Source organism: Vombatus ursinus, unplaced genomic scaffold, assembly GCF_900497805.2.
Source record: "Vombatus ursinus unplaced genomic scaffold, bare-nosed wombat genome assembly UNPS02014863.1, whole genome shotgun sequence".
Taxonomy (NCBI): domain Eukaryota; kingdom Metazoa; phylum Chordata; class Mammalia; order Diprotodontia; family Vombatidae; genus Vombatus; species Vombatus ursinus.
The window spans coordinates 19074783-19089082 of record NW_020954641.1 but is presented as its reverse complement, the minus strand read 5'-3'; the positions used below and the strand labels follow the sequence as shown (position 1 = coordinate 19089082).

At 37.3% G+C, this 14300-nt stretch overlaps 1 pseudogene; it reads right to left on the bottom strand.

The window, feature by feature from the left end:
• Positions 1 to 3349: 3349 nt before the first annotated feature.
• LOC114027609 lies at positions 3350 to 11525 on the bottom strand (annotated as a pseudogene).
• Positions 11526 to 14300: the final 2775 nt, after the last annotated feature.

Here is a 14300-nt window from a genome sequence, read left to right as displayed (position 1 = left end):
TGTTATCTATTTATAAATATTTTATTTAATTTTTTGCATGTGTATTCATTAGAGAAAGTTATCTATTTCTTTCTCTATTTTGACTCTTCCTGTTTTAAGTATTAGCACCATATTTGTGTCATAAAAAAGAATTTGGTAAGACTCCTTCACCTATTTTCCCAAATAGTCTATATAGTATTAGAATTCATTGTTCTTTAAATGTTTGAAAGAATTTGCATGCAAATCCATCTGGCCCTAGGATTTTTTCCCTAGGGATTTCATCAATGTTTTGTTCCATTACTTTTTCTGAGTTGGGGTTAATTAAGTATTTTACTTCCTCTTCTGTTAATCTGGGCAATTTATGCGTTTGTAAATATTCATCCATTTCACTAAGATTGTCAAACTTATTGGCATAGATTTGGGCAAAACAGGTCCTAATTATTATTTTAACTTCCTTTTCGTTGGTGGTGGATTCACCTTTTTCATTTTTGATACTGGTAATTTGGTTTACTTATTGCTTTTTTTCTAATTAAATAATCAAAGGTTTGTCTATTTTATTTTGTTTTTATAAAACCAGCTTTTAGGTTTATTTATTAGTTCAATAGTTTTCTTAATTTCAATTTTATTAATCTCTCCTTTGGTTTCCAGCCTTGCTAATTTGGTATTTAATTGAGGTCTTTTACTTTGTTCTTTTTCCAGTTTTTTTTCAGCTGCCTGCCTATTTCATTGATCTGCTCTTTCTCTATTTTATTCACATAAGCATTTAAAGATATAAAACTTCCCTAAGAACTGCTTTCATTGCCACCCATAAGTTTTTGTATGCTGTCTCATTATTGTCATTCTCTTGAATGAAGTTATTTATTGTTTCTATGATTTGTTGTTTGACCCATTCATTCTTTAGGATTAGATTATTTAGTTTCCAATATTTTTTAGTTTAACTTGCTATTACCCTTTATTGCATATGATTTTTATTGCATCATGATCTGAAAAGAATGCATTTAATATTTTTGCCTTTCTGCATTGGATTGTGAAGTTTTTATGCCCTAGTACATGTTCAATTTTTGTGTATGAGCCATGTACCACCAAGAACAAAGTATATTCCTTTCTGTCTTCATTCAATTTTCTCCAGAGGTCTATCATATCTAACTATTCTAATATTCTATTTACCTCCTTAACTTCTTTCTTGTTTATTTTATGGTTAGATTTATCTAGTTCAGAGAGGGGGAAATTTAGGTCCCCCACCAGTATAGTTTTGCTGTCTATTTCTTCCTGTAACTCCCCGAACTTCTCCTCTAAGAATGTGGATGCTATATCACTTCTTGCATATATGTTTAGTAATGATATTACTTCATTGTCTAAGGTGCCTTTTAGCGGTATGTAGTTTCCTTCCTTATCTCTTTTAATAAGATCTGTTGTTACTTTTGCTTTGTCTGAGATCAGGATCGCTACCCCTGCATTTTTTACTTCAACTGAAGCATAATATATTCTACTCCAGCCTTTTATCTTTACCCTGTGTATGTCCCTCTGTTTCAAATGTGTTTCCAACAACAAATTTTAGGATTATGGTTTTTAATCCATTCTGTTTTATGGGAAAGTTCATCCCATTCACATTGATAGTTATGATTACTATCTGTGTTTTTCTCTCCATCCTTCCCTCTCCCTGGTTATACTTTTCTTTCTCCTTTCTTCTTTTCCCTCCTCACTAGCATTTTGCTTTTGATCACTGCCTGCCTCCATTTGCTCTCCCTTCTATTAGGCCCCTCCCTTTTCCCTCCTACTGCCTATAGGGCAAGTCAGATTTCTATACTTGATTATGTTATTCCTTCCTTTAGCCAAATCTCATGAGAATAAGGTTTGAACAATGTTCATCTCCCTCCCTTCTTTCCCTGTACTGTAATAGGTTTTTGTGCCTTTTCCTGTAATGGAATTCACCCTTGTCTGCCTCCTCCTTTCCTTTTCTCCAAGTAAAATCTCTTAATTAATCAGATTAATCCACTTACTTAGATCCATTTAACCCACTTAATTAGTTTTTTTTATCATTATATTAAAGTAACCTTATACCCACCCACTCTATGTATACCCCTTTAATATGGTGTAATAACAAAAAAAGTTCTCAAGAGTTACAAGTGTCATCTTCCCATATAGGGACATAAACAGTTTGCCCTTATTAATAATATGTTTTGTTTTGTTTTTCCTGTCCTGTTTACCTTTTTATGTCTCTCTTGAGTCTTGTATTTGAAGATCAAATTTTGTGTTGAGCTCTATCTGGTCTTTTTATCAGGCAGGTTTGGAAGTCCCCTATTTCATTGAATGTCCATCTCCTCCCCTGGAAGATTATGCTCATTTTCACTAGGTAGTTGATCCTTGGTTGTAGTCCAAGCTCCTTTGCCTTATGGAATATTGTATTCCATGCCTTACTCTCTTTTAATCTAGAAGCTGCATGGTCCTGCATAACCTTGACTGTGGTCCCATGATATTTAAATTGTTTCTTTCTGGCTGCTTGCAGTATTTTCTTTTTGACCTGGTAATTTTGGAATTTGACTACTTTATCCCTTTACATTTTCAATTTGGGATCTCTTTCAGGAGGTAATCAGTGCATTCTTTCCATGGCTATTTTACCCTTTGGTTCTAGGACCCCAGGGCAGTTTTACCTGATGATTTCCTGAAAGATTCTGTCCAGGCTTTTTTTTTTTTTCATTGTGGCTTTCAGGTGGACCAATAATTTTTAAATTGTCTCTCCTGGATCTTCCAGGTCAGTTGTTTTACCAATGAGGTATTTTATGTTTTCATTTATTTTTTTTTCATTCTTTTGTTTCTGTTTGACTGATTCTTGCTCTGACATAGCATCTTTAGCTTTCACCTGCCAAATTCTAATTTTTAATGGATTGTTTTCTTCTATGTGATTTTCTACTTCCTTTTCTATTTGGCCCATTTTACTTTTTAAGGAATTCTTCTCCTCAGGTAGTTTTTGTGCCTCTTTTTACATTTGGTCAATTCTGCTTTTTAAGGAGTTATTTTTCTTCAGTGTCCTTTTTTCTAGTTGGCCAATTGTATTTTTTAGGGACTTGTTTTCTACAGTTGATTTTTGTCTTTCCTTTTCCAAGCTATTGACTCTCTCTTGCATACTTTTCATTTCTTTTCCCAATTTTCTTCTACCTCTCTTCTTTGACTTTTAAAATCCTTCTTGAGCTCTTCCAAGAAAGCTTTTTGGGAATATGGGTTCGTATTCCCATTTGAGGTTTTGGATGTGGGTTTGTTGAAAATGTTGTCCTCTTCTGAATTTCTGCCTTGATCTTCCATGTTCCCATATTAAGAATCTATGGTCATTGTATGTTTCTTTTTGCTTATGGTGTTTGCTTATTTCCCAACATTAAAACAAAAAAGTTGCACTCTCCTGCTTGACAGCAGGATGCACTGACCCAGGCTTCTTGTTCTGGGAGCCTGGGGCATGGTCATTGACTTTGTGTTCTGGGGCCTCAGATGCTAGCAATAGGAGGCTATAGTGTCCTGGTAGCTTAACTGTTGTTGGGCTGGAATCAGCTATGCTGGAGCTCTAGGGGTAGGGGCGGGGAGTTTGGTCCCCAGAGGAAGCCTGCTCCCCCAGATTTTTTGATCCTTTCTTTGACTCCTGCTCCTCCAGGCCTTGTGCTCCTTCCTTTAGTTCCTGCTCACCCAGACCTAGTAATCCTTTCTTTGGCTCCTGCTTACCTGGGCCTTGCAGATGGATGTTTAACTGTTGCAGGATGTTCCTCTGCCTGGAGCTTTCCCTCTTGGTGCTGTGCTTCCCAGAGTTTTGCTGAGGCACCAGAACACTTTGATGCATCACATCACTTTCCAAGCTGGTTTCCGCTGTTTTCCTTGCCTGTACTGAGGCACTCAGGGGTCTTGGTGCTTGCCTGCTCTATCACTCTGAGTTTCAGCATCTCCCCCTGGTATATTGAAGTGGAACTTCCCACTGGCTTGCTAGGATGCCTCCCATTCTGTACTTCTCCCTCTCCTCCAGAACAAGAGGGGACTTTCACATCAATCTGCCAACCTTCCTGGCCTGCAAGACTGCTGCACCCCACCTTTCTGCTGGTTCACCAGTTCCAGGATTTTTCCTGGGGTGATATTTCCTGGTCTTTCAGAGGTCATTAAGGGAGGGTGAGAGTGACTTACTTTTTTACTCCACCATCTTGGTTCCCAGAAGCAGAACCCTGGATACAGCTTTCTTTCAACTTCAGCATTACAAAAGGAATTATGACCACAATCCATGCCAATACTACTGTCTAGAAGACAGTGAATGATCCCTCTAACAGATGGTGATATGATGAAATTCTGCAGCATCAAGCATTCCTCCATATTTTGCTGGTGCTGCTAAGACTATGATCAAGGTCATCCCCAAGTTAAATGGGAAGTTCACAGGTATGGTCTTCTGTGTTCTTGCTCCAAATCAATTTGGATTAAATATGAGTTTGTACCTGAAGGAACCTGCCAAATATGATGATATCAAGAAATTAATGAATCAAGTATTAGAAGGTTCCTTTAAAGGTATATTAGGTAACATAGAAGTCCACAATTATCCTGTTACTTGATCAATGATGTTCAACTTTCTAGTTTTTATGTTAGCATTGATATTTCTCTCAGTAGCAATATTGTCAATCTTATTTTCATGAAAATGTCAATAAGCATGGGCACAATAACCATGTAGTAAACATCATGATCCATATCTACTTTGAATCCCATATCTATTTCCCTATGTTGGTAATTCCATATCTATAAATTGTTACTGCTCTAAGGAACTCCTATAGTAGGGAGAAAAAGCATGGAATTCAGTGGACTTTTTTTTAGAAGCATCGACAAAGTCAATACTATATTCAGTTAGTGTTATTATCCACAGAAAACAAAGTCCTTCAAATATGAATTCAAAAATTTCCTTGTGGTTCAGTTCAAATTCTACCTTCCTTAGGAAGACTTTTCTGGGTTCTTCATCCCATTCCCAAGTATCACCTTCAGGGGAGCTATAGTTCCAAATTTGTTTTGAGACTGACACAAGGAGAGAAGTAAAAATACTTTGGAAACTACAGACATGTAGGAGAAGCTCAATCCTCAATATATCTCTGATTTATCTTTGTCTCCCTAGAAAGTCTAGAGAAAGAAAGTCCCCTTTTGTGAGTTCAGTCTCTCTCTCTCTCTCTCTCTCTCTCTCTCTCTCTCTCTCTCTCTCTCCTCTTGCTTTTCTCTCTCCTTTTCCTCTCTGAGGTGACATCTTGTCTCATTCCCACCAGAAGAGCTCATTTACTAGTCTATTTCTGGTATATTTGAAACCATGTAAGTTCTCCAATTGCTGTCTGTTATTTGCTTGAATAAATAGTCTTACTAGCTATTTTCTATTTGTGATGGTCTCTTCTGTAATTATTTTGTGGAAAGAGGTCAAGCCAATGAATGTAGATTTGAGCCAGGTCTTCTCTTTTAAAAATCAAGCAATGAAGCTCTCCATCCAGGTCCTATAACTTACAATGGGTACCATTCAAGTTTTTTGTCTTGGGTTTCTTTTTGATCTGTGCAACAGACAAAAAATCTGCATATCAAAAGCTGATCATGTTATTCCACTGCCCTCAAAAGTTCAGTGATTCCCTACACTTTCTGAGATATAATACAAATTTCTCTGTCGAACATTTTAAGCTCTTTGCAATCTGGATACAATCAGTGATATTCTTGAGCTAAACATTACAAATCAGAGCTTTTAATATTGTTTTCTTGATTTTTAGACTTCTAAAAGTGAAGAAGAAAATATGAATGATGCAAATAAAGCTTCAAAATGTGCCTTGCATACATTTCCCTCCCTCTGGAGAATTGGTTGTTAAACATTTGCTAGCACACCTCTGACTAAAACTCATCTTTTCAGGAAATTATGCATTACTTCCCCTCATGCCCTGCAGCTTCCAATCAAATAACACACTAGTTACTCCGCAAACATGGTATTCCACCTCTGGTCTTTTTACCTTTGCATAGGTTTTTCTTCTATAAAAAACTCTTTCTTATTTTTCTGAAAATCAGAAATAGCAGTTCCCTGCCAGGCTTAACTCAAGTCCAAGTGACACCCTTTGTGTTTGAGACCTCCACTGATCCCCAACTCCCATATTTGCACTCTACTAAGTTACTTTGTATTCACTCTTTCCTTCTGACCCCTCCACCACTGAAAAAGCAAGCAATATGATATCAATTAAGATGCAAAAGAATATAAGACAAATTTCCATATTCGCCATAACACAAAACTGTAAGAAAAATAAAATGAGAAAATTATACTTCAATTTGCACTCAGAGTTCATAAGTTGTCTCTCTGGAGATGGATAGCATTTTTTCATCATGAGTCCTTTGGAATTGTCTTGGTTCTTTGTATTGAACACAATAGCCAAGTCTTTCACAATTGATCATCATTACAGCATTGCTCATACTGTGAATAATGATATCTTGGTTCTTCTCATTTCATTTTGCGTTGGTTCATAAAAATCTTGCTATGCTTTTCTGAAACCACCCCTCTAGCCATTTTTTAAAGCAAAATAGGACTTTATCACAACCATATGCCCTAAATAATTTAGTTATTTCACAAATGAGAATGATCCCCATAACTTCCCATTCTTTCTCACCTCAAAAGGAGCAGTCACAAATATTTTTGTACATATGGGTCCCTTTTCTTTTGTCTTTGATCTCTTTGGGGTACAGATCTAGTAGTGACATTGCTCAATCAAAGGATGTGCACAGTTTTATCGTTCTTTAGGCATATGTCCAAATTGTTCTCTAGAATGGTTGGACCACTTTACAATTGTACCTAATTTACCTGATCCCCTTTAGCATTTGTCATTTTTGATAGTTGTGTGAGGATACCTCAGGGTTGTTTTAATTTATATTTCTCTAATCAGTAGTGATTTAGACAATTTTTTTTCATGTAACCATAGGCATCTTTGATTTCTTCTTCTGAAAACTTCCTGTTCATATTTACTGATCATTTATGAATTTGAGAAGGTTCTCATTAAAAAAATTACTCAGTTCTTCATATTTGAGAAATGAGGAATTTATTAGTGAAACTTATAAAATTTTTATATTATTTTATTGTCTATGGTATCTTTTAGTAATATGTACTTTCTCTGATTATTTCTTTCAATTAGGTCTATTTTTGTTTTGTTTTGTTTGAGATCCATGCAGTAAAGTGGCCCAGTAAACAGAATGCTGCGCTTGAAATCAAAAAGACTCATCTTCCTAAGTTCAAATCTTGCCTCAGATACTTACTAGCTGTGTGATCCTCTGCAGGTCACTTAACCCTGTTTGCCTCAATTTCCCCTTCCATAAAATGAACTATAAGAGGAAATGACAAACCATTCCATTACCTTCGTCAAGGAACCTTAAATGAATTAATGAAGAGTGAAACACAATTGAAATAATTGAACAATAACAACAAAACTATCCTTTTTTTCAGGTGGGGTGAGCTTGTCCCATTTATATTCATATAGAAGTTTTCATTTTGTTATCTCTTTTAGGAAGTGATCAGTGGATTCTTTCAATTTCTACTTTACCCTCTAAATCTAAGATGTCAGGGCAATTTTTCTATATACTTTCATGAAATATGATATCAAGAGTCTTTGTTTGATCATTGCTTTCTGGTAGTCCAACAATTCTTAAATTATTACTCCTCAATCTATTTTCCAGGTCAGTTGTTTATTCAATGAGTTTTTTCACATTTTCTTCTGTATTTTCATTTATTATGGTTTCTTGATGTCTCATGAAGTCATTAGGTTTCACTTTCCCAATTCTAATTTTTAAAATTTATGATTAATGATTGTATTTCCTTCCATCCCATTTTCTTCTGTTTGTTCTTCTCAAAAGGCTGTTTTGCTTCTGATAACTACCTCTGCTGATACAACTGCCCTTTTACCATTCTCCCTTATATCTCTTATCTTATTCTTTCCTTATCTCTGGATCTTAGATATCAGGACAGTTTTCCTTGATAATTTCTTGAAACATGATGTCTAGGCTCATCGTGAGCATGACTTTCAGGCATTCCAATAATTCTTAAATTATCTCTCCTTGATCTATTTTCTGGGTCAGTTGTTTATCCAAAGAGCTTTGTCATATTTTTTTTCCATTTTTCTTTTCATTCTTTTGACTTTGTTTTATCATTTCTTGATATCTCATGGAGTCATTAGCTTCCACTTACCCAAGTCTAATTTTTTTAAGGAATTATTTTCTTCAATGAGTTTCTGTACCTATTTTCCCAATTGGCCAATTCTGCTTTTTAAAAAGTTCTTTTCTTCAGTGAATTTTTGTACCTCTTTTAACATTAGCCCTAATCTGTTTTTTTAAGATGTTGTTTTTCTTCACTAAATTTCTTCACTAAATGCCTCTTTTATATTTAGGTGAATTATTTTTTTTAGTTTTTTTTAACATATTTTGTGCTTCTTTTACCAAGCTGTTTCATAATTTTCTTGCATCACTTTCATTTATTTCCCCAATGTTTTTTTTCTCTACCACTCATCTCTTTCTTTAACTTTTCCAGGAATTCTTGTTGTGATTGAGTCAAATTATCATTTTTTGTTTGAGGTTTGCTTGAAAACTCATTTCAGAGGGTGGAGCCAAGATGGTGGAGTGAAAGCAGTGACTTGCTTGAGCTCTCCCCCAAATATCTCCAAATACCTGTAAAAAAAATGGCTGTAAACAAATTCTAAAGCAGCAGAACCCACAAAAAGACAGAGTGAAACAAATTTCCAGCCCAAGACAACCTGGACGGTTTATCAGAAAGGTATATCATGCCAGGCAGGGAGAAAAGCACAGTTCTGCATGGGCATGCAGGCTGCAGTGAACCTGGAGCAGACCTCAAAGGACTGAATCATGGGCAGCTGTGGTGGTTTCCAGACTTCTCAACTCTCAAACACCAAAGACAACTTAGAAGGTCAGTGGGAAAAGTCAGTGACTATGGTGAGAGAGAAGTTAGGTCTCAGATGCAAGTCCCAAGCGTGGCCCAGGGTGGCAGCTGCCTCCTGAGCTTGGCCCATAGACTGAGGGGGAATCCAGTGATTGATCAGAGAGGGATTGCAGGGATCTCTTTGCCAATGCTGAGGCAGGAAGCTCTTGCTTTGCCTGTCTTGGATCTGGGTCACAGTTCTGAGGGGCAGTCCTGGGGCAAGGAGGAGTGCTGGCATAGTGGAGCTTGTTGTGGAAGTGGAGAGGAAACACCTCATCCCTTAGCATAATACCTAGGAAGAACTGAAAATTTTCTTGTGTATGGGTATTGTATAAAACCAAAATTTGTTTTTGGGGTACATTACAGAGGGGCTTCATAAAATTGCTCTTCATAGTGGTGAGATGCATTCATACTAGCTTAGCAAATGCTTTTGAGAGTTAGCAGAAAATGCTCACACAAAGCTGTTTGTTTGTTTGTTTTCTGGTCCCTGTTATTTGTGGCACAATGGAGAAAAGAGTTCTGTGTGAGGAAGTTAGGGTGCCTCAATTCTAGTCTAGGTTCTGTCAATAACTGACTGGGTGACCATGGGCAAATCCCTCACTTAGGAGCCTCTATTTTTCCTCTGTAAAGTGAGGCACTTGGCCTAGAGAGCCTTCAAGGTCTCTCACAGCTCTAACACTATGCAAGTCAGGTTAGTATAGGTCCAACTGTATTTTCTCCCTGTGGTTTTTCGGTGTGATTTTCACACTTAAAATTATCAGACAGTTCTAAATGGAAATTCAAACCAATGCACTATTTACCCCTATCCAGTTTCTCAATAAAAGTAAATTGTGTACTTTTTGTGAAAGATTCACTCCAAATCATAATCCAGAATAGATTGGGCCATTAATAAGTACTGTGCTGAAGGGGTGTCAGTTTGAGAAAGTGACTCACTTTTTAAAGTTCTATTTCCATTTAAAGAAGAAAAAATCCTCCTTGAACACCTAAACATTATTGGCAGACAAGTGAGTCATTGAAGAGAAGCCTACCTAGTGCATATATGTCCTTATTTGGATCCTTTTCAGAATATTATGGTCTGGATCCAAGGTATAGGAGGAGATAGAGGGGATTGGGTGCTGTATCTCTCCTTCTTCCTCCCTCCACATAATAATGTTGCATTCATATAGCTTGGTTAAAGTGTTTTCCATATCTTATTTCATGTGATCCTCACAAAAACTCTGTTACCCTCTCCCCTTTCCCACTAAAGACTCTTGGTTATGCCTTCACATAGCAACTTGACTCTGTTTTCATTAATTTCATTAATTAACTTCTCGTTAGAAGGCATATTAATAGACTATATTCAAATGGGTATATATTTGATTTAAAAAATGTTTTGCTAGGCTCTTTAAGGTTGAGATGGTCTCGAGATGAGTGACTAAGATGGATGGGTCTAACTGAGCAATACCATGTATTGAATACCTCTCTAAGACAGAATGGATGGTTGGCAGAACAGTCATCATGTGGCACAGTTGTCAAGTTTTGAGGGAAGTACAGCCTAAGCAGGTGCTGGCCTTCTGTTACATAGCTTGTGGGGGGCAGGTTGGGTGACTCCTCACATAGTTATACACACACCAGTAACAAAGCACATAGGCAGAGGTGGCAAGTGCAATGTTGTTCATCTGGGTTTTGCAACATAATGGGCACACTGTCTTAAGCTTTGGCAACAGAGAGGAATCAGACTTGTAGTCCAGGTACATGGGGGGTCATAGGGTGGACAGGGCAGTTTCTTGATTCTCTGATGAGTACCACCAATCTAGGAACGGCATGAAGAAAACACCTACAGAAAGGCGTGTGAAGATGCATAAGGGAAGGCCTCCTATAGCTTTTTTGATAGCTTACTGCACCTTCTTATGAATTCTAGTGGTTGGCTGTTGCATCCCTCTAGCTCAGCCTAGTGTCTTTTCCAAAGCTTGGGTATCCTTTGTTGAGAGTCTGGATAGCTGAACTGAAGCTAGGCTCAGCAAGAGTGAATGATGCTCAGCCTTTCCCATGATGTAATATAACTGCTGTATGAGGAACCAGCCTTCTCAAGCCATGGTCACAAAAAAATAAGCTGCCAAGAAAGCTCAGTAAACTGCTTCCAACAGGAAGTGGGGGGAAGGATGGAATATTCATCCTCTTCTCTTCAGCTGTGGACTAACTTCTCCAACTTCACTTTTATGTAGGGAAGGAGGAACAGGAATAAAAGGGATTTCCAAAGTTGCTTTTTTGGGAGGCCAGCACTAGCCAACCTTTGGACCCCTCAAAGGTCTTCCATCATGATCAGCTTTAAGCCATAAAAATTTTCAGATAAGGAGGCACTGGCTTTAGGCAATTAGTGCTGCTATAGCAAAAGATCCAGAAAAGTGAAGATTTCATTTAACCACCTCCAAAGGAAGCCATAATGGGCATGGTTGGATTTTGCAAGAATCTTGGCCATGTGCTGAAGGGTGGGTTTCAAGGCTGCAATCAGACTATTTTGTACTACCACCTAGAAAATGGAGGATCAGTCATCCGTACCAGCAGCAGCTGTGATGTGAACCCTGTGCTCAGCTATTGTGCCCCCTCTGTGCTGGGCCCTGGTGGGCATCAGATATTAGAAGGTGAGGAGGTTCAAGGGAGTCATAAGAGAGCCTGGCAGTCCTGAACCTTGGGTTTTGGGAGCAGGGTCAGCAGAGGGCCTCAGGGCGAGGTGGGGAAGCAGTGAGAGCTCAGAGGGGGCTACTGAATGGGAGGGCTACTAGAGTAAGGCCACCATCTCCAGGGGAAAGGGAGGAGGCAGAGGCAGCTGCCATGGCCTGGCCAGGGTCTGAGAACCTGAACCCCATTGAGAAGCCTGATTCCAGGGTCCTGGAGCCGAGAGCCTTCTGGGCTGTGCAGCCCTTGATGTCTTTGTTTGTTTGTTTGTTTGTTTGTTTTTTGTGAAGCAATTGGGGTAAAGTGACTTGCTCAGGGTCACACAGCTAGTAAGTGTCAAGTGTCTGAGGCCAAATTTGAACTCAGGTCCTCCTGATTCCAGGGTCAGTGCTCTATCTACTGCATCACCTAACTGCCCCTTGACATTTTTTCAAAGATAGTTTTGGGGGTCTGCATGTTTTTGGTACCTCCAAGGTTGTTTGATCTAGGGAGAGATGTAGTCACTACTTTCCTTATCTATGTTCTGTTCTTTACCCAGGTAGGGCCTCTTCTCCCATGTAGCTGCAAATGATATGACTCACCTTATCCCAGGAACTGTGACCAGGTACCCTATTCTTCTGTAGCCATAAATACTAGTGCTCCTCTTTTCCTTAGAACTGAGAACAGGTCCCCTGATCCCTTGTGACCAAACACAAGTACACCTCTCCACCCTGGAACTGCAAACAACAACAAAAAAGAGTCTAACAATACAAAGTTACTATGGCGACAGGGAAGGTCAAACCACAAACTCAGGAGAAGATAATAAAGTCAATATTGTTACATGCAAAACCTCAAAGACAAATAATAATTCATCTCAAGCTCAAAAAGAATTCCTGGAAGAGGTCAAAATATATTTGAAAAATCAAATAAAAAGGATAGAGGAAAAATTGGGAGAAGAAATAACAGTCATCCATGAAAATGCTGAAAAATGGGACAACAGCTTGGTTTAAAAAAAAAAAGGCCCAAAAATTCAATGAAGAAAATAAGAATTACAAAACAGAATAGGCTGAATGATAAAAGAGGCACAACAATTCACTAAAGGAAATAACTCTTAAAAAGTAGAATTGACCAAGTTGGAAAATAAGTTCAAAAGTTGACTGAAGAAAACAATTCCTTAGAAATTATAATTAGGCGAGTAGAAGATAATGACTCCATGAAATATGAAGAAGCATTAAATCAAAATTAAAATAATTTTAAAAATAAAGGAAAGTGTGAAAAAGTTCTTTGGATAAACAGTTGACCTGGAAAATAGAACAAGGAAAGATAATTTAAAACATATTGGAAAACTTAAAGTCATGATGAAAATGTGCCTAGACATGATCTTTCAAGAAATCATCAAGGGAAATTACCTCATATTTCTAGAAGCACAGGGTAAAACAGAAATTGAAAAAAATCCACCAATTGCTTCTGAAAGACATCCACAAATGAAAACTCCCAGGAACACTATATTCAAAATCCAGTGCTCCTAAGTCAAGGAGAAAATATTGCAAGGATCCAGAAAGAAATGATTTCTATATCATGGACCCACAGTCAACATAATACATGATTTATCAGTTTCTACATTAAAGGGATAGAAGGCTTGGAATATGATGTTCCAGAGGACAAATTCAGTAAAACTGAGGATAACCCTTCTGGGAAAAAAATAGACATTCAATGAAAAGAGGACTTTAAAACATTTCTGATGAAAAGCCCAGAGCTAATTAGAAAATTTGACTTTCAAATACAAGACCGAAGAGAAATTTTTAAAAAAGTAAACAAGAAAGATATAGCATGAGATATTCAATAAGGTTAAACTCTTCACATTTCTACATGAGAAAATGATTCTTATAACTCCTAAAAACTTTCTCATTACTAAGGCACTTAAAAGGAGTATATATAGAAAGAGCACAGGTTTGAGCTGAAAATGATGGGATGATTACCTAAAAAAAATAAAATTAAATTAAGGTGTGAGAAAGAGAAATGCATTGGGAGAAGAGGAAAGGGAAAAGTAGAATGGGATAAATTAACTCAAAGAGACATAAAAGTTTTGTTTTGTTTTTTTTTATAGTGAAGGGAAAGAATAGGGACTTAGGAGACAGCACTTGAACTTTAGTCTCATTGGAATTGGATCCGAAAGGGAATAAAATGAACACTCAGTTGGGTATAAAAATTTATCTTTCCTTGGAGGGATGTAAGAGGAATATGGAATAAGAGAATTGTAGGAGAGGGCAGATTGGGGGAGGCAGTAGTCAGAAACCAAATACTTTTGAGGATGGACAGGGTGAAAGAAGAGAGAAAGTAGTATAAACAAGGGAGAAAATAGGATAGAGGGAAATCATTACTGAATAAATTTTACAGCAAGTTTCTCTGGTAAAGGCTTCATTTCTCAAATATAGAGAATTGTGTCAATGTATAAAAATGAGAGGCATTCCTTGACTGACAAATAATCAAAATATATAAACAAGTAGTTTTCAGATGAAGTAATCAATGCTATCTAGAATCCCATGAAACAATGCTCTAAATCACTATTGATTAAGGAAATGTAAACTAAAACACCTCTGAGATACCCTCTGAGGTACCACCTTAAACCTATTAGATATGCTAATATGGCAGAAAAGGAAAATGACAAGTGTTGGAGGGGCAAAGTTGAAACATTAATACCCTATTGGTAGAGTTGTGAACTGATTTAAACATTCTGGAGAGCAATTTG